Below are 25448 nucleotides of genomic sequence, written 5' to 3'. Positions count from 1 at the left end.
CCTACAGGAAGGAGGTGGCCAGTCTGGTGTCTTCACCTCATTGGTCACTGTTCATCCGGGAGCTTGAGGTGGAGAGGGTGAGCAGCTTCAAATGCCTGGGTGTTCACATCAGTGAGGATCTCACCTGGACACCTAACACCACACAGCTGGTTAGGAAGGCTCAACAGTGACTGCACTTTCTGAGGAGGCTGAGGAAGTTTGGTATGTTGCCCAAGATCCTCAGCAACTTTTACAGCTCCGTGATTGAGAGCATCCTGACCAATTGCATCACTGTGTGGTACAGCAGCGCTACAGCTATGGACCGCAAACATCTGCACAGGGTGGTGAAGACTGCTGAGAGGATCACCAAAACTCCACTGCCCTCTCTGCAGAGCATCTACCACTGCAGAGTCCACAGGAGAGCTGCCTCCATCCTCAAAGACCCCACCCACCCAGCATGGACTGTTCACACTTCTACCCTCAGGCCAGAGGTACAGAAGTGTGAAATGTAAGACTGTCAGACTAAAGAGCTCTTTCTTTCCCATCACCATCAGACTCCTGAACAGCTGACAAGAGTCTATAGCCATGGACTAACTCCCTGTAAACTGTCCTCGACTGTTTACATCTCTTTACATTTGTTTGCACATTACTGCCCTTTTTGCTGCTGTTCTTTGATTGTTTACAACTGGTTACATTGTTTGCACATGGTTGCACATTATTGTGCCTCTTGCTGCTGTTCCTTGACTGTTTACATCTGGTTACATAGTTTGTACATTACTGCCATTTTTGCTGCTGTTTCCTTGACTGTTTACATCTGGTTACATTGTTTGCACATTCGCACATTACTGCCCTTCTGCTGCTACATCTGATCATTGCCTTATTTTTGTATTACACTACCTATTTTGCACTACATTTACCTTTATTTTGTACTATACTGGATTTTCTTTTATTTTGTTGCTTTTGCTTTTCTTTGCTTTTATTTTTGCACTATACTGACTTTACTTTGTATTACTTCTTCTGCCTATTTAATTATTTGTATTTGGCATTCATGGTGGACAGCAAACAAAGAATTTCATTGTGCAAGAGGACATGTCCTGACTGTGCATATGACAAACACTTTTAAACTTGAACTTGAAAATGTGATAACAGGCAAAAGGGTCAGGTGAGGCACAAACAGGATATTAGAGGCAAAGCGAGAACAAGAAGAAGAAACAGGTGAAGGAATCAAGAAACCAGGAAATCAAGAACACGGGTAGAAAGGCTCAGTAATGTATACTGGCATATCGTAATACTTTGCACTAATAGTGCATCAGCACAGTCCTTAAATAGGTACACACACAGTTCCTTAATTGTGTTCAGGTGCGCGTTGTTCACGTTGTGCATGCTGGAGCCAACTCAGCGCATGTACTATCCGAGGCATGCCTTCAGGTGCACACACCACAGCATGCAGGACTGACAGAACCCCCTCCCAAAGAGCTCCCACTGGGAACGAAAATCCATCATACTTGACCCCAGTGGGGGTTCAGGCTCAGGCTCAGGACAAGACTTGGATTCTTGACTAGGAGTGGGCTTGAGTTCAGGACTTGACTTGGGCTCTGGGGCGGAATCATGCTCAGACTCCGGACTTGACTTGGGTCTTGGACTTGGCTCAGATCCAAGCCTGAAGGTGGACTCAACCTCCAGGCTGGATTCAAGCTCTGGAGACAAGTTGAGCTTTGGGCTGGACTCTGGCTCCACCTCAGGAGATGACTCAAGCTGAAGTTCTGGAACTGGTTTGGACACAGGGCTGGAAATGTTCTCAAGCGCCGAAGATGACTTGGGCTCAGGGGATGACTTAAGCTCTGGAGGTGGCTGGAGCTCTGGACTGGACTCTGGCTCAAGCTCTGGAGAAGACTCAGGTAGCAGTTCAGGAACTGGCTTGGACTCAGGCTCAAGGCTGTATTCAGGCTCTGTAGAGGACTCAAGCTCTGGACTAGATTTGGACTGTGAACTTGATTCGAGTTCACACTCAGGATTTGGCTTGGACTCCAGACTTGGTTCTAGCTCAAACTCCAGACTTCACTTAGACTCAGAACTGGACTCAGGCATGGGCTCGGGCTCTGTCAGCATGTTACTTCCATCCTGGTTAGGACCTAGCAACTCAGACTAAAACTGCTGTAATAGTCCCAAATGAGTTCGTTGATCTTCTCTGGTACATGGTATGTTGTTAAAGCTGTTGAAACAAGCTTGTGTGGAATGGATCTGTAGGCATTGGCAAGGTCAAGCCAAATAACTGCCAGGTTCCCTCGGTTTCCCCTTGCCTCCCTTATCAACTGAGTGACCACTCTTGTGTGTTCTAAACAGCCCAGTATGCCTGGAACTCCTCCCTTCTGCACTGTTGTGTCAATATAGGAATTCCTCAGGAGGTACTCAGTTAGCCTGTTAGCAAGAATCTTGAAAAAGATCTTGCCTTCCAGGCTGAGCAGGGAGATGGTGCGAAACTGTGAGATGCTGCTTGCATTCTCCTCCTTAGGTATCCAGACACCTTCAGCATATCGCCCCTGCTTGGCTATCTTTCCCTTCCACCATACTACCTTGATAAGTCTCCATAGCCTCTCAAGGAGTCTCAGACAATGTTTATAGACTTTGTATGGCACTCCACTTGGCCCTGTGGCTGCACTGGTCCGAGCAGCTCTCACTGTGCCCCTGACTTCTGCCAGGGTGGGCTCTTTGATGTTGAATGGGGTGGAGGGTTCTGGGGGTTGTAATCAGCTCTCTGCAGGGGGGCAGATCTTCCTCTCTCCTGCTGTCGCTGTATGTGTCACAGAGGTGTTGATTCATCTCCTCTTCTGGGCAGGCCAGTGTCCCTTTTCCCTTCTGCACTAGCAGCTGTTTAGTAAATCCAAATGGATTTGCTATGAAGGCAGTGCGCTTGTGAGCCCTCTCTCTGCCCCTTTTCCTGTGGCACTCAGCACGTCGAAGGGAGATAAGCTTCTGTCTTAAGTTGTTCCGAAGCTCTGTAAGGGCTGGTCTTTCCTCCTCACTTGCCTTCCTGTATTGCTGTTTTTGGGCCTTCAGTTCTTTCCTGAGCTGGGAGATCTTGGTCTCATGCCAGTTTGGCCTGACGGTGTTCTTGGCCTTTGGTTCTTTGATGCCAAATCTCTCAGTGCCAATGCTGATGATCAGAGAAGACATCAGCTGGAGTCACTGATCAACTCCCCCCCTGGACACTACTTCAAAGGTAGCATTAACGTCTTCATCCAACTGGCGCCACTCAGTCTCCTTGTGTGCAGCAGGCCATAAGATCCGGCGATGTTCCGATGGCTTGCTAGGGGCAGCATGTAGAGTGTGGAGGTTCTGGACACTGTGGGGTTGCTTCAGGTCCTGCTCCTCCTCTGTCTCACCAGGATCAATGCTAGACATTAGCTCTATGCATTGTTCAACTTGCTTCCTCCTTGTGTGGATCCTCAGGCCTCTCAGGTTCTTACAGACCTTGCCACAGAAACAGATTGCTCTTGGTGTCGATGATCCATCGCTCATGTCTTGTACCCTGAGATCCGTCTGTTTGGGATGCTCATCCCCCCCCCCCGGGCACCCCTGGGGGTATCTTTCCTTGGCACTTTCTGTAGCTTAGTGTAGGGGCTCCCTCACAGGAGCTGCAGCTCAGGGTGCTAACCCTCGCTGCCCAGGTTGTCATCTCTCTGTGCTGGCCACTGTCTCTCCAGTCGTCACCACACTACAGTATTCATGGTTGTCACCCAGCCCTTCCTGGAAGTCACTGGCAGGCCAGTAATGATAGTTCCATGAAACACCTTGACGGTGGGGCTTGGACACATAGTCAGTGATGAACCCAGGGTCATTGGGTGTTTCGGGTCTGACATCATCAGACACCCTCACCTGGGCAACCCAACCAGGGATGATCAGTCCCCGGTTTGTGGCCAAGCAGTGCGCTATGCCATGTATCTCCTCTCTTGATCCACAGCCACCTTGAGGCTTTTTCATCAGCCTCACTGATGTTTCTGGTGGATCTTCTTTCTAGCAACCCACTGATGCCAAGGAGCCTGAATGCCTGGTGCACAGATTGCCCTAGAAAACCTCTGCAGCCCACCTCAATTGGCTCACAGTGGGCCCTCCAGCCACTCTGTCTGTAGGCCTCTACCAGCTCCAGGTATTTGGCCTTCTTGCGTTTGTGGGCCTCCTCCATCCGGTCTTCCCAGGGGACTGTAAACTCCATCAGCACTACTTGATTAGTGGGCTCAGATGTTAAGACCAAGTCTTGCCTGAGTAACGTCCTTGCAATGCACTCTGGGAACTTCAGCTGCCTCCCAAGGTCCACTTTCAACTGCCAGTCATGGGCTGTGGCTAGTAGCCTAGTCAAGACCTTGTGTGTCGCCTGAGGTTTCTCCCCTGCCCTGATGAAGGTGATGTTGTGCCTTGATGGGAGCTGATGTTTCCTCTGCTGGATTCTGAGGAGATGGCGTCAGCTACTGCCTTCAGCACATGGTCATGGTGCCAGGTGTACCTCCCCTCTCCCAGGGCTTTAGGGCAACAGCTTAGGATGTGCTCTAGGGAGCCTAGTCCCGGGCACAGTGGACATGCTGGTGTTTCTGCTAGCCCCCAGCAATGCACACTTATGCAGTTACCTTATTGTACATGCTTGTATTTTTTATGTTTTTACCCCTAACAGATTTGTTTGGTTTTCAATTAAATTGTACAGGTTATAGGTCACATAAAAGGTGGGGAAAGTTTTGAAATAATTTATTGTGGTCTCATTTTTTTAAATCAGAAAAACCTATCATTTTAACCGGCTGTGTACACTTTTTATATCCACTGTAGTAACTCAAATAATCACTCTTTCCAACCATGGTGAGCAGAAAAGCATCTCAGCATGCAACAACAGACATGAAGAACACACTGGGTTCCACTCCTCCAGCTAAGAACAGGGATCTTTGAATCAACAACGAGTTCCAATTAAAGTGGCCGGTGAGTGTAGATGTAGTGAAAATTGCAGAGTAGGACACAAAGTGCTGATAAACATCCTTTTTCTCAAACATCTTTGTCTCCTATGCTGCAGTTTTCACTTCATCTAACTCAATGAAGATGTTGCAATGAAGCCGACACACTTTCAGGAGTTATAATCAAGTGCAGCTTAAAGGACCACAGCAGAGTGATGCCTGATTTAAAATGCCTGAAAGATTTTCCAAAATGGAGAGGAATTGACCGATTTTTGTTGAACTGCTCATTAAGGCTTAATTAATCTGTAACTTCATTAATAATTATAATGAAGCAAATCTGTGTAGAAGTTATATGCACCCTAGGTATACCTACCTTCCTGCTAGAAAGAATCAACATCGGTGAAGAATTGAGGGAGAAGTGATTTGTGTGGAAACTGCTCATTAGGGATTGTTTAATTACTCCGTATATTCATTATTAATTGCAATTATGCACATTTAGGTAGAAGCTATATGCGCCCCAGGTGGACCTACCTTTCTGCCAAAAAATAATAAAGATCAGTGAAGAATTGAGAAACAAGAAGCGATTTTCATGAAATGTGGATGACGCCTGATGATGGATGACACATGATGGCATAAACTCATCTCCTGTCAGCCGGATGAGCTAACAGCAATGGAAAGTCATTTACGAGTGATAAAAAAAATGTGCAGTAAATGTATGAGTTGTAAAGCATTTTTTAAATGAATTAGTTTTTCCAGGAGAGAAATGCAGCTCTGTGCACAGCAAGCAGTCAGCGTTTTAACACAGGAAAGCATTTTATCTCACCTCATTCTCATCTCATTATCTCTAGCCACTTTATCCTGTTCTACAGGGTCGCAGGCGAGCTGGAGCCTATCCCAGCTGACTTCGGGTGAAAGGCGGGGTTCACCCTGGACAAGTCACCAGGTCATCACAGGGCTGACACATAGACACAGACAACCATTCACACTCACATTCACACCTACGGTCAATTTAGAGTCACCAGTTAACCTAACCTGCATGTCTTTGGACTGTGGGGGAAACCGGAGCACCTGGAGGAAACCCACGCGGACACGGGGAGAACATGCAAACTCCACACAGAAAGGCCCTCGCCGGCCACGGGGCTCGAACCCGGACCTTCTTGCTGCGAGGCGACAGCGCTAACCACTACACCACCGTGCCACCTATATATATAATATGTGTGTGTATGTGTGTGTATAAAGGATATTACACGGTGGTGCGAAGTTTATCTTCAAGTGGTTAATGTATATATCACAAGTGACCGGAATGAAAAAAAAACACGTCAATAAAAATAAAAAGATTTTTAATTTTGAATGGACTCACCATTTTGACAACGTGCGTCTAGTCAGAGGGAAAACACTGGGAGTGATGTTATCGGAGTGAAATACTGGGAGTTATTATACACACAGGAAACTTGTTCGATGGAATAAAAATGTGTTCTATTCCCTTCGAGCAGATTTCATTCATTCAGTTTGATAGCATGCAATATTGTTAGCATATCGCTTATCCTACATGTATTACATCACTCTACCCAGTGGAGATTGAACACTGAATATGGTTTACAATATTGCATGGTTGTCAAGACAACATGACATCACACGTCAGAGACATAAAACTTCTGCACTAGCGAGCGACTGGGACAGTTTGTAAACAAACATGGCCGCCAGTTTTGTTTCATTAAATATGTAAGATTTTGAGAGAATTTTGAAAGAGAAAGACGCGTTGAACACCTGAAATGAATGTGTATGGATAATAATAATAATAATAATAATAATAATAATAATAATAATGGCTTTATTTCATGGTATATCAGATATACAGCTTATTGCTTTTGCTGGAGAATGCAACTGAGTAAATGTCTGAACTTTATTTGGTGTTAATCAGAGTCATTTTAATTGATGGCAGGTGTGAACCCAAAAAGACTGAATGCTGTCATTAAAGCAAAAGGTGCTTCAACAAAGTATTAGTTTAACGGTGTGCACAGTTATGCAACCAGCTTATTGTACATTTTTTACTTTTTATGTTTTATCCCCAAACAGATTTTTTTGTTTTTCAATTGAATTGTACAGGTTATAGGTCACATTAAAGCTGGGAAAAGTTTTGATATTATTTATCATGGTCTCATTTTTTGCACATCAGAAAAACTCATCATTTTACCGGAGTGTGTAAACTTTTTATATCCACTGTATTCCATTCAGCTACTCGCCTTCGACTCGTTCAGTATCATGCTAGCTGAATGGAATATATCTGATAGACCATGAAAAAAAGCCAGCCAATATTATTTAAATATCTCACTCAGATCCGTGATGTATTTTGTCTGAAAAATACAAGTTTTTCAACACAAGAAGATAAACTTCATATCTTCAATCCAATGTATGATTTTCTTTTTTTATATCGAGACATTCACAAGCAAAAAGTCCCCAAATTTATCAAAACAATTCCTCGATTTCCTCATGAGTGAGAATATTGAGACATATGATACTCAATATCCTGGACATAGTTTCTATGAAAAGTACGAGTGGTGTATTTCCCACTAGTTACCACCCATGATGTTCGTGATCTTGACACACAGTATATTAAATTGTGATTTTTTTTCACCATTTATCACATCATGTCTTTTTTTGTTGAACCATGATATCATGTATGCTATAAAGTTTAACACATTATCCTTTTTTATCACCATGTAAAAGTGTGTTTTAGTTTTGGGTGGCTCTCTGTAGATGAGCTAATCTGAGCTAAAACATCTGCCTTCGTTTGTGTTGAAATGGTGAAATGGTCACAGGTTTTCTGATATTCATGTCTCTGAGCTGGGAAGCTTAAAGCTGATAAATTACAGTGAAGGAAGACCTTGCAAAAGGTTCTCAGTTTAAGTATGTTTAATAAATAAATAACCAGGACTGATGAGGGCAAAGAGTCCTTAGGTAGGTTTGACGACTTTTTTTTTTTACATTTTAACATTTTTTTCAACATATTAGATGTGACCTTACATTAATTTCATCAGATCAAATCAGTTGAAAATATTTAATTTTTATAATCAAATGCATTTCAAAATAACCCTGGACTACTTTTTTTTTTCTTCTGACTTTCTACATCCATTGTTAACCAAGACTTTTTAACACATTATTTATACTTTCACTTCAGTATCATTTCTCAGTATTGTGTCCAATCCTGAAAATAATCACTTTATTCACACTGAACTTGACATTTGAGGTAAAACTATGGAGTAAAATTCTACAGTCACCCAGTTTGCAAGACAAAACCAGAAAAAGAAGCCATTTTAAAACATTTTTCACTCCTTTACCTCTCTTTAAAGAAAACACTGATCTGCTCCTGTTACATGTCTGTTAAAAACAATAGAAATCATTTAGTTTAATAAAGACAAAAAGGCTTATTTTACCTCCTGTCCTTTAGCAGTGCAGTCTCTCTCTCTCTCTCTCAACACTTTCATTTCGTCAGTGTACTGTTATCCTAAACTCCTCCTATTCTTCAGAAATGATGTTTACAGTTCCAGTGACGCAGATTTCCTGCCTCGAGATTGAGTCGAGATACAAGACCTGAATGAAAAAAGAAAAGAAAAAAAATCCCACAAAGCAGTTGTGCAACCAGATGTGATGTCTGAACATGACACAGAGCTCCAGAGAGAATCAGAGCCAAGCCTGCTGTTGTTTTTGTTCCACAGAGCAGAAGTATTTTCAGCAGGAGCAGAACGATTACCATCAGCGCTGCCTAGAAACATGACCTGGAGTAAACTTTAAAAGTCCACAGCAACAGGAACATGACTGCAATGATAAATATAACTGCAAGCAGGGATTCGTGGGCCCAAGCACTAAGGCTAGGCTGACACTTGCACGATTCCGTGGCACGCATTGGCACGACTCGAGTCGTGCCAGTGCGCAAACTAGTCGTAAACTGGCGTGAAGTGTGCGTAAACCCGTCGTGACTGCGTGCCATGTTGGGACGAGAATTTTGAAATGTTCAAAATTTTGGTCACGACAAAATTTCGCGACCGGGTCGTGAACTATGCGCAAACTGTTCGTGATCTCGTCGTGAACTCGTCGGGACGATGCGGGAGGATGCGTGCCAGTGCGTGGAAGTGCGCGCCATGCCACGACTGTCACGAACTGCCACAAATAGTTCACGAACAGCTCACGTCGAGTTCACGAGTAGTTCACGACATGTTCACGAATTGGTGTGCGTCGCAGCGTGGCCGTGCCTTCCCACTGACATGGTCACGCATTGATGGCACGAGCAATTCACGACTAGTTTACGCACTTCACAAACAGTTTGAGCATGGCACGAGCAGTTCACGACGAGTTCACGAGCAGTTCATGACTACTGCGCGACAGTGGCGCTCGCATCGGTGCGGGGGTATATATAGGGCTTCCCGGACACTTCTCGCCATTCGCAATTTTTTTTCTTGCTTTTTTCATTAATGTCTTTTATTTTCTATTCCTTTATGACTTTTTTTTGGGGGGGGAGTTTCGTTTCTTTTATTTCAAAAATGGAACAACTGTGGGTGCAGCTCATGAAGCTACTACCATTCTTTCTTGCCAAGGGACAGCACCAGCAGGGGACATGTAGTAATGTGACAGGTAGTCTCGCTGATCCTTTGCATCCTTCTGGGTATGATGGCCGGTTAGAGGCAGCAGCCCCTGCAGGTGTCGGTCAGTCCTCCATCCACCAGGGATCAGATCATGTGTGTCCGGATCTTCGCGGTCCACTTCTGAAATTGCGTGTGGGTATCTGATGAGGATGAGGTTGTGCATGACACAGGCATGCCCAAGTCGGCACGACACCGTCCGAATTGCGCAAACTCATCGTGCCAATGCGGGAAGGGCGTAAACTATGTGCAAACTATGCGTGAACTCGTCGTGCCAGTTCGTGAATGTGGACGGGCACGCATTCGTGAACTCGTCGTGAACTATGCGTGAACTAGTCGTGAACAGTGCAGGAGCCTCCCAGTTCGTGCCCCAAAATGGCACGAATTGCCACGACAAAATCGTGGCCAAAAGTCGTGCAAGTGTCAGCCTAGGGTAAGGGTGCACAGAGGCCTGTTTCATGAGTGAGTGCTGACATGTGGATGTGATGTCACATCAGTGAACATACATGTGATCCTATGGGCCATGTGCAGTGGAGTTCTGCCACGCTTCCTGATTGCACGATGTGATATGTTTAGAATGATGGATATGTTTTCATGCTTGTTATAACTCTGATAAATCCAGTGTGAGGAGAATTTAAACAAAGTTGTTTTATAAACCTCACTTCCTTTTGCCAGTTGGAAGCGGTAAAACTATGAGTCACGATTAACGACATTGTTTGTCAGTAACTCCACTGAAAACACACAAACTACAAACATGGACACTCAGAACTACATTCCCCAAGAACCACAGTGCCGTCTGTCACCTGAGTACTAATTACAGCTGTCACACATTCCCCTAATCAGCACTCACCCTACTTAAGTCACACTCACACAACACCCCATTGCGAAGTATCATCCTGTTTGCCTAATACATGCCAAGTCTTGCATTCTCCCATTTGGCTCTGTTTTCTGATGTTTTGCTTGTGCTATTCTACTACGATTCCTGTCTCGCCTATTCTACGTCGTTTGCCGATCGCCTGACCTATGCCTGTTTCCTGATCTCACTTCTGTCTTGGCTTTGTCAACCATCTACTTCCCCACTCTCCTCTGTGCATACATTAGCAAGTGTCTGAACTCTGACAAGATACTTCACAGTTATGGATGTAGCAGAGGATGCGAAGCAGACAGCTTTGAATGCTCAGGAATGCCTATTAGGAGAACATCAACAGATGTTAGTGGACCTCAACACCCGCATGTCGCAGTGAGCAACTGTGATGTCACAGGCCCTCCTACAGTGCCCTGAGTCCCTCTCCAACTCTGCGCTACAACTTCCACCTCCAGGGAAATTTGCCAGAGACCCCACCGAGTGCAAGGGTTTCTTGCTTCAGTGTTCAATGTATTTCGCTACCATGCCTACCCTTTCTGACAAGCACAAGATTGATAAGTTTATTACTTTTCTCACAGGCAAAGCGCTGCACTGGGCCAGTGCAATTTAGGACAAAGAACAAGATCAGTCGATTTCCTATGAGCAATTCTTCTCCATGTTAAAAAGAGTTTTTAACCACAAACCAGAGGGAATTGAAATCAGAGACAGTCTGTTAACCATTTCACAAGGTTCCCAAAGTGTAGCAGAATATGCTCTCGATTTCAGAACAATAGCGGCGGCTAGTGGATGGAACGAACCCGCTTTGAAAGCTGTTTTCTGCCAGGGTCTACACCCCACAGTTCTAAGTGAACTCACATGCCAGGATGAATGGCTCACTTTGGACTCGCTGATTGATCTAGCGATTCAACTGGATCATCTGCTGACTCACAGACCCTTCATTCAGGAAAGCGCTAAATCTGACACTGTTATGGAAATTTCTAATAAACACTTCAGAACAGTTGTCTTTTCAGTCATTTGTTATGGTAAATCATATAAAAGAAATATAAGATAGGAAAGAAAGAAAATTAAAGCAGAACATCACCTCCAGTGATGTGAGAGTACACACGCGCTCTGAGTTGTGTTTTAGTAGCTGTTATCTATGTACTCTAAAGGCATTTGCTTTACTGCCTGTGTCTTCACATGATTGGCTCAAGATTTTCTATGAAGCTTTGCTAATGAGTGCACCTGGCATGCTTTGATATGTGCAGGCAGATGCAAGCAGGGAGAACTCAAGCTCCCTGCTTATCACCACCGAGGTCAGGAGAGGTGGTTACATCATGAGAAGATGCGTAGTTAGGACAAACTCAAGCACCCTGCTCATTACCACCAAGGTCACAGAAAGGCAATTACAACATTGGAAAAAACATCTTTCTCAGTACACTAGGCCACTTAAGCTCAACACACAGAAACACAGAGAATAATAATGTTCGTCCATTAAATTTCCCTCACATTTCCCCCCTTTTTATCCTACAGGATAGTAATTGCTAAAGAAAGAAATGTACACAATTTCAGTGGTAAGAGTTCCCAGAAAGATTCGACTTAACACGTTATTGAGGGTACAGGGATAATGATAAGACTGTTTTGTAAGACATAGACGTCTTAAGTTAATGCTAGCAAGCTATATACATAGATCAGGAAACAATAGAACAGGAAACAACCATAAATGAAAGTGTTTTAAGGTAGGGCTAATTTTATATCAGCTGTGCTGACGTCATCAAACGGTGGGTTGTAGTCTTCGTGTGGGTTTGGAGGCCAGTCAGGCAAGTCATCTGGGTCAATTTTCACCATCTGGTAACTGATATTTGTCAGCTGCCTCTGAAACACAGACATACAACATTGACAGAAAACAGGGAGCAAACATAGCATCACAATCACTAAGCCCAGGACCGGTATGGTGGACGGAATCAGAGTCTTCCATCCACTAAACCAACTGTTTTTGACTCTGTGTCAGCCTGGGTTCCCTGTATCGACCACCACACGAATCCTCCCATGAGCCCCAGCAGGATCAGGACGCTCAGGCCCATGACAGGACCTAGCTTATAATGATTTACCCCCTTCATTTTATGTTAACTATGTCTCCGAGTTAACCCTTGCCCTTTTTGATGTTTATTGGTGCTCAGAGGGTGGGCACGCCCTATCAGCCCTCATCCCACCTCACCGGGACTTGGAGGAAACTCAAAACCCTAAGACTTATCTATCGGCTAGACACTGAAATACTCTTCCCTATTGAGGGTGTATGCATGATTTATGTGATACTCGCACTGTTCCATGCAGTGATGCCTTTCTTCCTCACGAGCTTTAGTCAGCGTCTGGGTCACTTAGGCCTTCCTCTTCCTCCTGCTCAGCCGGTTCAGGAACCCTCCTGCAGTGGCTAGCGTGGATCCACATCACTCTGCCCATGACCTTCACTGCCGTTGGGGTTGCGAGCAGGACCTGGAATGGGCCATTCCACTGTGGCTTGTTCCACTTGGTTCGTCGGAAGTCCTTCACCACTATCCAATCCCATGGTTGTAGATCGTGCAGAGGTCCCTCAGTGGGCTTGGGAAGTGCTTCTTTTACCTGTTTGTGGATAGATTTCAAAGCAGAGGACAACATTGCACAGTAATTCAACATTGCATCATCACACAGTGTGGTGTCCGGCAGTGTTCCTTGGGCTGGCCCTATCCCCATGTTGGGTACTCATCCAAACAGAATTTCAAATGGGCTTAACCCATATTTAGGCCTAATTTGCATCCTCATTTGTGTGAGTACTACAGCGAGGACCTTTGTCCATCCTAGCCCTGTTTCTGCACAAGCTTTGCTTAGTTTATTTTTAAGTGACCCATTTTCCCTCTCTACTGCTCCCGCACTGGCAGGATGGTAGGCACAATGTTGTTTCTCGTCTATCCCTAGGAATGCTCCTATATTCTTTAGGGCTGCATTAACAAAGGGTGTTCCATTGTCACTTGAGATTTTTCTAGGTATACCCCACCTAGGAATTATATCTCTCAGGAGTGCTTTGACTACTGCCTCTGAGTCTTGTTTAGCTGTGGGGAATACTTCAACCCATTTTGAAAACATGTCAACTATTACCAGGCAATACCTTTTCCCTTCACTAGGTGTCAGTTCAATGAAGTCCATTTGGAGAAGACCAAATGTTTTGTCTGGTATTGGGTGTGCTGCTTGAGTTAGTTTGATACCTTGACCTGCATTATGTTGTGCGCATATCAAGCATTGCTTTCAAAATTTCGCAGCATAATTTGAAAACCCCTTTGTGACCCACCTCTTTGTTACTTCTGCTACCATCCCCCCTTTTGACACATGGGTGAGCCCATGTGCCAATTTTGCATAGAAAGGTAACATGCGTTTGGTAGACAGGGACGGTCCGAGGGACAAACCCAGACCAAGTTTGCAAAGATAAAGCCGGCCTGTTTCCAGACTTGTCTCTCGTCCTGGGTGGCAGTGCTCTGAAGATCTGCTAGCTCTAAACAGGGGGTAGAAACCTGAGGAAAAGCAAGGTTAGAGGGTGAACTGGAAGCTGAGGCTGCACACTTAGCTGCCGCATCCGCCCTGGCATTCCCTTGAGACACAAGATCAGTATTGTTAGTATGGGCAGCACACTTACACACAGCAATGGCTCTAGGGAGTAGAATAGCATCCAACAACTCAGAGACCAGTTTATGATGTGCGATGGGAGATCCTGTGCTAGTGAGAAAATTTCTGTGTTTCCAAATGGTGCCAAAATCGTGCACAACACCAAATGCGTACCTACTGTCCGTAAGAATATTGACAGATTGCCCTGCAGCCAATTTGCATGCCTCGATAAGGGCACAGAGCTCTGCGGCCTGCGCCGACGGGTTTGAGGGCAGACACGATGCCTTGAGGACCTCGTGATCTGACACTACGGCAAAACCTACTTTGTTCTTTCCCGTCTCTGAGTCTCTGGAGGCTGAACCATCCACATAGAGGACCATGTCTGGATTTCCTAAAGGGTCGCTGTGGCAGTTCTCTTGTATGGGCGGAGCACAGAAGACGGCAGGACAGAGCTCAGGTTGATAACGGTTTTATCGTCACACTTTTCAGCGAACAATTTAATCAAACACACAGACAGCCACATGCACAACCGATGTCTGGTTCGGGGGAGAGCCCCTCTGCTCTCTGCTCTCCCTCTTTAAATAGGGCACGGTCACTGGGAAGACACACACAAACGCAGGTTAATTTACGTCAGGTGTAGTGATTCTGCCACTTACCTTCCCTGACTCCGCCCTCCTGTCACAGACCGGCGCTTGACCACACCCCCGCTGCCACAGTCACTCTTTAAGTCTGCCCTGGGGGAACAAAAATTGTTAGTGAGAGCAACACAGTCATGTGGTTCTCCATCGTCCTCTGTAGGGAGAAGAGAGGCAGGATTCAGAACAATACAACGTTTCACAATGATGTTAGGGATATCAAGTATGACAGTGTTATACTTCAACCATCTCTGTGCTGACAAATGTGACGTCTTTTTCTCCAACAGAAGCAGGGAGACAGCATGTGGGACCAAAAGGGTGAGGTTAGAATACCCCACAATATTTCTGGAGGCAGTTACTGCCTTTTCAGCTGCAGCAACTGCACACAGGCAAACAGGAAGTCCAGCCGCCACTGGATCCAGCCTGCTGGAGAAATAGGCTACAGGTCTCAATCTATCCCTGTGTTTCTGCAAAAGAACACATGTCATAAACCCTTCTTTTCATCTACAGTTTGAACAAATGGTTTATTGGGGTCAGGCAGTCCCAGAGTGGGTGTGGTCTGCAGAGCGCTCTTTAGGGACATCAGGTGCATGAAGGAAAGCCGCAGCATTGACTGCTTGCAGATCTTGGACAAACCTCCACTCATCGTGCTGGGACGGTTTTCTTGCCTTCTTAACCGGGAAAATAGGAGTGCGCACTGGAGAGTCCTGGCAAGGGACAATTACATCTGCCTTCAGCAACGAATCAAAGACCGGTTTTATACCTGCGATTGCTTCTGGTTTGAGTGGGTACTGGGTCTGTCTAGGCCTGAAATCTGATTTGGGGGTGATCACCACTGGTTCAGCATTCTTTATTAGGCCTACATACATCATGTTTACCCTTCACCCAAACGGAATTTGGAACTCCCGCCAATTTGGGGTGCACCTCTGCTGGAGTTATGGCTGTGGAAACAGAGACAAACAGGCCACTATGGCCGGGGTCCCCAGGATCCCGGTCATCAGTGACTAATATTACGCTGCGCTTAACATACACACACATAGTATGACTTTGTTTGTAGACTCCAAGCTTTGGCAAAACAACACACTAGGGTCCTCTGTTTGGGACCATTCATTGCCATTGACTACACACTTCTTGACCCATTTCCCCACGTCTTTCTAATGGGTGGCTCGTGGCTTTGCTAACGAGACATGGGGTATAGAATTAACGATGTCAAGAAATCATGTTGGCAGCAGTTGACCTCAGAATCTTCTGACACGAGGCCGCGTATAACATGTTTGAGAACACTGCGATGAACATTGATGCAGTTGTTTGGACAATGAGTAAAATGGACCTGCACAGCGCAATAATGTTTAGACCAATATGTAGTTTTGAGGGTCAATCTTTCACGTATATGGGGGTCTGCAAACCAAGTCTTTTCAAACTCTACATCTTGCCCTTGGTGAACATGTGCTGTACAATGTTAATCTTCCTCTTTCATATAATCTGTGTCAACTGATGAGGTGTTCAAGTGTGTGAGCTGTACAAGGTGTTTTGGAGTTTGTGTGAGTTGATCTGAGCAGAGCCACCAGACATACACATAGAGGGGGCTTCCAAACCCATACTGCACACCGCACATTTCACTTACTTCAATAGTTAGTCCATCTGGAGTGGATGTGAGATTTACTCCTAATTTGCACGTGCTAACAAATTTACTGGACATGTATGTGAGATGAGGAATGAGTGGGACGTGACTATTCCTCCCTCGCTTTTACACGGGAGGTTGACTGAGAAAGTTTTGGTTACAGGTCGTCCTGAGATGCCCATTGTCTGAATAGAATTTGAGCTGAGTGGTGGGTCTACTGGAAGTACCCCATGTTGTATCACTGAGTGTAATGCTCCAGAATCTACTAAAAATGTTAACACATGCCCACACACAGTGAGGGGTATACAAGGGAGTTTAGAGAAGGGAGTAGTTGTGTATTTTAACAAACTCAATGCAACTTCAGGTGTATCTATCTGGACTGGTGTATCGGGCGTTTCTGTGTAGTCTTGCTGTTGCATGCAGGTGCTGCTACTAATGTAGTTGTATTTAACGTTATGTGAATGCTCCTGTCTATGTGTATGTGTATCATCAGGTGTGTGTATGTGTTACCTCCCCTGTTCTCTGTGTGGGGCCCGTTCCCGGAGCCCGCTCATCAGTCTGCTTTGCTGTACTCCTCACAGGGCCTCTGGCTGCTACTGTGGAGACAATTTTGAGCAATGTGTCCCTTCTGATTGTAGTTGTAGCAGGTTGCACCTTTTATCCAGGACGAGTCACTCCAGGTCGTCCTGTCTCGGCCCCTACCTCGACCTCTTCCTCTTCTTCTTCCTCTTCTTCTTCCTCTTTGTTCAGGCTGAACAGTCTGGAAAAGAGTGAGAGTGGCGGTGTGTAGGTCTTGGTCTCTCTGTGCCGACTTTGTCTTCTCCTTCTCTTTCAGCAGCTTTTCTGCATGCACAGTGTACTGCTTGATCTTGGTGAGGCTGGCGGTTTCCCACAGGAGACAGAGCTGCTTTACTGACTTGGCCACTGTTGGATTCATACCGTTCATGAAACTGTTCCGCAGGTGCGCTTCCCAGACCTCAGAAGTGTCTTCCACTCCAGCCAGGATCACGGGTCTGGTCAGGCCACTGTGTTTCTCATGCACGGCGGTGAGACAGGCGAGAAACGCTGACACACCTTCTCCATCTTCTTGCTTACACATATTGATCTTAGTCATGTCTATGTTCAAGGGAAAAGCACTGTCCAGACGAGCACAGAGAGCAGTGATGGTATCTCTATACTCACCATTGACAGCCACGCTCCAGTCTGGTGTAGTCGCTCGCTGGTCAGCTTCCGGCCACTCTTTGGAAACTTTGTTCCAATCTATACCTATCTTGATCATGAGTAGGCGGCGAAGTTCATGGGTGGTTGGTCGGAATTCTCTGCAAAATATCAACAGCTCATTACCAAATCTCTTTCCTCCTACCTCTCTCACATTGGGAAGAGAAGCTATGCTTTCCTTCATGTCAGCTGTTGTCCAGGGTCTGTGGACTAGAAGCATGCTGTCAGCTCCAGCCGCTTCCACCATTGGAAGATGAAGGACTTCAGACTTTAGTTTACGGCCTTGTGGACCCACTGGTGAGCATGTGGTCAGGTCCAGGAGGGTGTCTCTTCCATCGCCATATGCAAGACCGGATCTCGTGTGTGATGGAGAAGCGAGAGGCGCTGATGCTGGAGGTGGCTGGTAGGCTGGGAGAGATTCCAGAGGCTCAGTTTTTTTCTTTGTCTTGACTTCTCCCCTTCTCTGTGGGTGAGGCGCTTGTGGGAATGATGCTCCGTCTTACTGAGGAGGCAGTGTGTGTCGGGGTGGTGGGGCAGACTCCAGGTCAGGGTCCATCTGAAATTTCAAACACTGAGAAGAGGGTGAGAGCCCTGCCTGTCATTTCTCTCTTTTGTACTCTCTCTTAAGTGTTTCTTCTTTCCATGCAGAAAACGCCCTCCAGTCCCCTAAGAACTTAACGTTATCTGCAGACTCTTCTTTTTCCTTCCATTTCAACTTTTCTTCTAACCATTCTATCTGCCTGGGACTAAAATTGCCCTTTTCAGGGAATTCTAAGTCCTTTATCCATATATCAAACTGTGCCAAACAATCCTCGCCATACAAGGTTTTCATAAGCTGGATGTTTGGGTTGTCATAGGAACACCCACTTATTATAGCACATGTAGCCTCAGGCTTACTTGCTTCTTCCTTTCCTTTCCCTAACTTGCTGCTTCTGTTCCCCATTGTACACTGTTATATTAATAGGCTGTGACAACAGCGGCTGAGTTTCTTTATCAGGATCACAAGAAGAACAGGTTGGACTATGTCCAAAAATGCGACACAATAATCCTTTAGGTGTGTTCTTATTAGTAAACAATTTATCTGACATTTGCCTTAAACTAAAGTAGGTATCATTTAGCACAACAACCTCAAAGACAACTCACGCACATGTACAAAATCTGTTTCTCTGTTTCAGAATTTGGAGGAGGACAGTACTCTGTTAATTCATCAATATTTTGCATGCACACCGGTGTGTCTTTGCGACGTCGTCATCGAGCCTCTCTATCCCATTCCTACGACGGGCCAGTTGTTCACACAGAACAAAGGGAGCAAAACTCAATTCTCTCCCAGTTATGAATCGCTGAACATGAGTCCATTGAGACACGCACCTGTACTTCCCTCGCTCAAGTAGGTGAGCCATTACCCAGTCGGCACTTGGGCGGATTTTTCTCTTCCACAACCCAATAAACTACTCGCGGTTTATTGTCTCAAAATTGTGTTTTATCTGTTTCGGCAAACATATTGATGGTACCACAGCTTAGCAGTCCTCCTGGGCTCAGACAAACTTCTGTCCATCTCTGATATCAGTCTTCCTTGACTGGGACAATCTCTGCCCATCTCTTATTCTTAGTGGACTATTCTTATTATCCATCTCTTAGTCTTCATTGAGTAGGACAAATCTCTGTCTGTCTCTTATATCATTCTTTAAATACTAGGACAAATCTCTGTCCATATCTTGTATCATTCTTTAAATACTGTTTCCACTAATTTCTTTACACAAGAATGCAAAGTTATCACTTACACGTTCGGTGAGACCTGACGGTCCAGTCTCTCGTCCGAGTTCTCAGCTCCGCACCGTAACCTTCGGAGTCTTCCGTTGTCCAAGGATCAGACACATATGGCCCACCCAGGGGATGCCAAATTGAAATGGAAATTTCTAATAAACACTTCAGATCGCTTAGCAGTTGTCTTTTCAGTCATTTATTATGGTAAATCATGTAAAAGAACTATAAGATAGGAAAGAAAGAAAATTAAAGCAGAACATCACCTCCAGTGATATCAGAGTATGCGTGTGCTCTGAGTTGTGTTTTAGTGGCTGTTATCTATGTACTCTAAAGGCATTCGCTTTACTGCCTGTGTCTTCACATGATTGGCTCAAGATTTTCTATGAAGCTTTGCTCATGAGTGCACCTGGCATGCTTTGGTATGTGCAGGCAGATGCAAGCAGGAAGAACTCAAGCTCCCTGCTTATCATCACCGAGGTCACAGAAAGGCGATTACAACATTGGAAAAACATCTTTCTCAGTACACTAGGCCACTTAAGCTCAACACACAGAAACACAGAGAATAATAATGTTCGTCCATTAAATTTCCCTCACAACACAAACTCCGATGACAGTGCTCCCATGGAGGTTTCACATACCAGGCTCTGTCGATCGGAGCGTGAGAGGAGAAGAAGGGAGAGACTGTTTTTACTGTGGAAACTCAGGACATCAACTGAATAACTGTCCCATTCGTCATCCCCGTAAGGCACCAGTAGAAGAGCCTACATGCACAGCAAGCCTGGTAAGAAGATTTAACTCTAAATCCTTTAAAGTTCCGGTACTATTAAAGCTCACGGATGCCACGTACACACACGCTGTGCTTTCATTGATTCAGGAGCAGAAGGAAACCTTATCAGTGGTGCAGAAGTTCAACTTGCCAACAACCCTTTTGCAAAGCGCGCTCAACATACGGACCATAGATGGAGGACCTAAAGGAGATGGCCTAGTCACCACTAGGACCACACCTATTCACATTCAGGTGGGAGCTCTTCATTCAGAGCACATCTCCCTTTATGTCACCACCACTGACAATCACAATCTCATCCTTGGCTACCATTGGCTTCAACTTCATGACCCACTGATATCCTGGCAAAATAAGGAAATCCTCCAATGATCTTCCACCTGCTTCCAGAATTGCATTTCACACCCATGAATCAACCTTGCCTCTACCTCTGTGGAAAGCCCTCAACCAGATTCCCTGGACAAGGTTCCAGAATGTTACAAGGGAATGTTACAAGAATGTTACTTACTGGAGGTCTTCAGCAAGGGAAAGGCATGTGGATTACCACCACATCGACCTTATGACTACACCATAGATCTACTGCTGGGCATGTCACCACCTCATGGACGCATATATCCTTTGTCCTAGAAGGAGCAAGTGGCCATGGAGGAATACATTCAGGAGGTGTGTAAGCAGGGTTACATCTGACCGTCCAAGTCTCCAGCTTCTGCAGGCTTCTTCTTTGTTGAGAAGAGAGGAGGTGGACTTTGGCCCTGTATAGATTATCGTGGACTTAACCAAGTCTCTGTTAAGTATCAATATCCTCTTCCTCTGGTTCCTGCAGCCCTAGAGCAGTTAAGATTGGCCAAAGTCTTCTCAAAACTTGATGTGAGAAGTGCTTATAATTTGATCCGGATCAAAGAGGGTGATGGGTGGAAGACCGCCTTTAGCACTATCACCAGCCATTTTGAATACCAGGTAATGCCATATGGTCTTTCTTCAGCGGTCAATGTGTTCCAGTGTCTTATCAATGACGTTCTACGGGACATGCTGGGTAAGTATGCCATCGCATATATCGATGATGTCTTAATCTACTCTCCTGATGAGAGCAGTCACCAAGAGCATGCTGACATGTATTACAATGTCTTCTCAAAAATCACCTCTACGTCAAGGCCTAGAAATGTGAGTTTCATCAGAAACACATCTTCCTGTGGTACATCATTAGTGCTGAACGAGTCAGCATGGATTCCTCTAAAGTATCCGCAGTGACCTCTTGGCCGACTCCTACCTAAATCAGAGAACTTCAGCGCTTCCTTGGTTTCACCAATTTCTACCGCCAGTTCATTAGGGGTTTTGGCACCATCGCTAACCCCCTAACCATGCTACTTAAGAAAGGACCCAGATGCCTCCAGTGGAATCCCTGGGCCGAAGAGGCGTTCCAGCATCTCAAAAAGTCCTTCACCACTGTTCCAGTCCTACAGCATCCAGACCCTACCAAACCTTTCACTGTAGAAGTGGATGCATCAGACACGGGAGTAGGGGCAGTCCTATCCCAACACTTCGGTGAAAAACAAAAGCTCCATCCCATAGCCACCTTCTCCAAGAAGCTCTCCTCTGCTGAGAAAAATTATGACATTGGCAACAGAGAACTGCTGGTCATAAAATTGGCCCTAGAAGAATGAAGACACTGGCTTGAGGGAGCTATGCACCCCTTCATTATCCTCACCGATCACAAGAATCTTGAGTACCTCAAGTCAGCCAAGAGGCTGAACCCTTGCCAAGCCAGGTGGGCCTTTTTCTTCACCAGATTTAACTTCACCATTTCATTTCACCCTGATTCCAAGAACACTAAGGCAGATGCACTTTCTTGAAGTTTCAGTTCAGCACACCAAAAGTCCATCAGTCACCCCATTCTTCCATCTCAATGCTTCATACAGTTCATCACATGGGACCTTGACAGAGAGATAAGACATTCCCAACCATCTACATTACCTGACAATCTACCACCCAGCCTGCTCTATGTGCCAAAACTGTTTCGAGGTCGTCTCATTACTTGGGCTCATTCATCTCCCACCACAGGTCATCCAGGCAGCCAGCATACACACCTAATGCTTAGATACAAGTATTGGTGGGAAAATATACTGATCGACATTGTACTGTAGGTGCAATTGGTAATTAAGTGATCAATCTCATTAAATCAGTCTCATTAAATATTAAATCAGTCTCATTAATTAATCTCATTAATTTATTAAATCAGTCTCATTAAATAATACCTTTAATTTTGGTGCTTAATAATAAATTATCAAACAGCTAAATTATGGTATATTCCATATTATTATGATCATTTACCATATTACATAACTCATATGCACCTTGGAATTCTTTTGAGATTGAGCGACTTCAAGTATATAGGCACAACAAATAAACACACAGTTTCAATAATAATTGAATTTATTATAACAAAGATAAAAATGAATAATAGCAGTTGGAATCATGATATGATATGGCATGTGTTTGTGTGTGTGTGTGTGTGTGTGTGTGTGTGTGTGTGAGGCCTTATGGCCTAAGCAAAAGGCTACTGTGGGATGCTAGCTAGGTACGTTTGTGTGTGTCCATGTGGTGTAGGGGTCACCACGTGGGATTTGAGGAGAACAAAGGAGTTAGCTTTGGTTTCTAGCTAAGATGTGTTGGCCACATGTGGAGACAAAGATTAGCCTTGTGTTGCTAGCTAAGACAAAGGAATGCTAGCTAAGGTGTGTTTGTGAGTGAGTGTGAGTCCACGTGGTGGAGGCCTTGTGGCCTAGGCAAAGACTAGTGTTGTGTTGCTAGCTAAGCTAGCTTATAACACTACTAAAAACACTGAAATCTTGATGAGGTCAAAATATGTGTAATAATGAAATTAAAGTGTTAGAAAGGAAAAGAGGAAAGCATGCAACAGCCTATCTATTAAACAACTGAGAGGACAAAAACAGAACAATCATTAATTCAATACCCTGAGGGTCTACACTGTACACATTTAAACCGTTCCTGAGTTTAAATTCACACTTCTTCATAAAGCTAATTCCTAAGACTAGTTTTTTCTGCCTGAATGCCAGTCTCTTACTTCAGTATCTTGCTCCCAGTGGAAGATTAAAGAGATGTTCCAAAACTTTTGGAGTTTCATCATTGTGAAGGCCTCCTTGAAGCTTCTGTGGAAAGCAGAGGATTTCTTGGTCTGAATGCTTCGTAGTTTGTGATGAAAAGAAAGTCTCTGATCAAATAATGTGCACAGCGCTTTAATTAGAAGGATCCGGTCGCTTCTAACTTTTTAAATTAAACTGCTTGGGCAGCAGTTCGTAACATTACTATAATACGAATAAAAAACCAGTTGTAACTCAATCTGAGTTTAAAATTGTGCGATTCTAGTGTCTACCGTGGCCAAAGGTAAACAAAAACCGCGCTGAATCTTTCTTCTTGCAAGAAAGAAGTTGTGGTTTCGGACGGTCCGATGAGAGAGTGCCTCTTTTTATGTCTGTTCCTGCATGGTTACAGAAGCCAAAGAGGAAGTATGGCGGATTTCCGGGTCCCTTATGGAGACGTGGAGGAAGTGACGTAGATGATCCCGCCCAGGCATGACGTAGGTCAACGCAGAAGTGGGTTGATGGGATTTGTAGTTTCTTAAAGGGACTGTGTTGCACCTACAACATTAACCGGTACATTGCCTCTTGTTCCACATGTGCTCAGGCCAAAGTTCCCAGAATGCCTCCCGCTGGCAAGTTATGTCCTCTGTCAACACCTCAAAGACTTTGGGCACATATTGCCATCGACTTCATCACCGACCTTCCCTTGTCTGAAGGCAACACAGCCATCATAGACTCTTTCTCGAAAGGTCTCAAGCTTATCCCCTCTACCAGCCATCCCCAGTGCATCTCAAACAGATGAGATCCTCTTCCAGCATGTGTTTAGATACTACCATATCCCAGAAGACATTGTCAGTGATTGGGGCTCCCAATTCATCTCTCGTTTCTGGATAAGTTTCATGGATAGACTCGGGGTATCAGTTAGCGTTACCTCCGGCTACCACCCCCAGTCCAATGGGCAAGTTGAAAGGGCTAACCAAGAATTCAGCTGCTTCCTCAGAATTTTTTGCATGTGCAATCAGGGGGACTGGGCACATTATCTCCCATGGGCTGACTATGCACAAAATTCTCTGAGACATTCTGTTACACAGCTAATACCGTTTCAGTGCATACTTGGCTACCAGCCTCCCTTATTCCCTTGGGATGACACTCCTAGCCAAGTCCAGTCAGTGGAGGATTGGTTCACATGCAGCCAAAGCATATGGGAGGTGGTTGACCAACTATTTAATTATTCGTATTTGGCATTCATGGTGGACAGCAAACAAAGAATTTCATTGAGCAAGAGGACATGTCCTGACTGTGCATATGACAATAAACACTTTTAAACTTGAACTTGAAAATGTGATAACAGGCAAAAGGGTTGGGCGAGACACAAACAGGATATTAGAGGCAAAGCGAGAACAAGAAGAAGAAACAGGTGAAGGAATCAAGAAACCAGGAAATCAAGAACACGGGTAGAAAGGCTCGGTAATATGTACTGGCGTATCGTAATACTTTGCACTAATAGTGCATCAGCACAGTCCTTAAATAGGTACACACACAGTTCCTTAATTGAGTTCAGGGGCGCATTGTTCACGTTGCGCATGCTGGAGCCCACTCAGCGCATGTACAATCCGAGGCATGCCTTCACGTGCACACACCACAGCATGCAGGACTGACAGAACCCCCTCCCAAAGAGCTCCCACTGGGAATGAAAATCCATCATACTTGACCCCAGTGGGGGTTCAGGCTCAGGACAAGACTTGGATTCTTGACTAGGAGTGGGTTTGAGTTCAGGACTTGACTTGGGCTCTGGGCCGGAATCATGCTCAGACTCCGGACTTGACTTGGGTCTTGGACTTGGCTCAGATCCAAGACTGAAGGTGGACTCAAGCTCCAGGCTGGATTTAAGCTCTGGAGACAAGTTGAGCTTTGGGCTGGACTCTGGCTCCAGCTCAGGAGATGACTCAAGCTGAAGTTCTGGAACTGGTTTGGACACAGGGCTGCAAATGTTCTCAAGTGCCGAAGATGACTTGGGCTCAGGGGATGACTTAAGCTCTGGAGATGGCTGGAGCTCTGGACTGGACTCTGGCTAAGACTCAGGTAGCAGTTCAGGAACTGGCTTGGACTTAGTCTCAAGGCTGTATTCAGGCTCTGTAGAGGACTCAAGCTCTGGACTAGACTTGGACTGTGGACTTGATTCTAGTTCACACTCAGGATTTGGCTTGGACTCCGGACTTGGTTCTAGCTCAAACTACAGACTTCACTTAGACTCAGAACTGGACTCAGGCATGGGCTCGGGCTCTGTCAGCATGTTACTTCCAT

The 25448-nt window shown here is 45.2% G+C and overlaps 1 protein-coding gene across 1 annotated transcript in view; it reads right to left on the bottom strand.

The window, feature by feature from the left end:
* Positions 1-8440, bottom strand: part of LOC132884740 (membrane-spanning 4-domains subfamily A member 4A-like) — a 29593-nt gene extending 21153 nt beyond the window's left edge. The window contains exon 1 of the mRNA XM_060918639.1: positions 8348-8440. The gene's annotated coding sequence lies outside the window, so the exon portion shown is untranslated. The remainder of the gene's footprint in view (positions 1-8347) is intronic.
* Positions 8441-25448: the final 17008 nt, after the last annotated feature.

The sequence above is a fragment of the Neoarius graeffei genome, chromosome 4 (assembly GCF_027579695.1).
Source record: "Neoarius graeffei isolate fNeoGra1 chromosome 4, fNeoGra1.pri, whole genome shotgun sequence".
Taxonomy (NCBI): Eukaryota; Metazoa; Chordata; class Actinopteri; order Siluriformes; family Ariidae; genus Neoarius; species Neoarius graeffei.
Note: the sequence above shows the minus strand (reverse complement) of the source record. Positions and strands in the feature narration are given on the sequence as shown.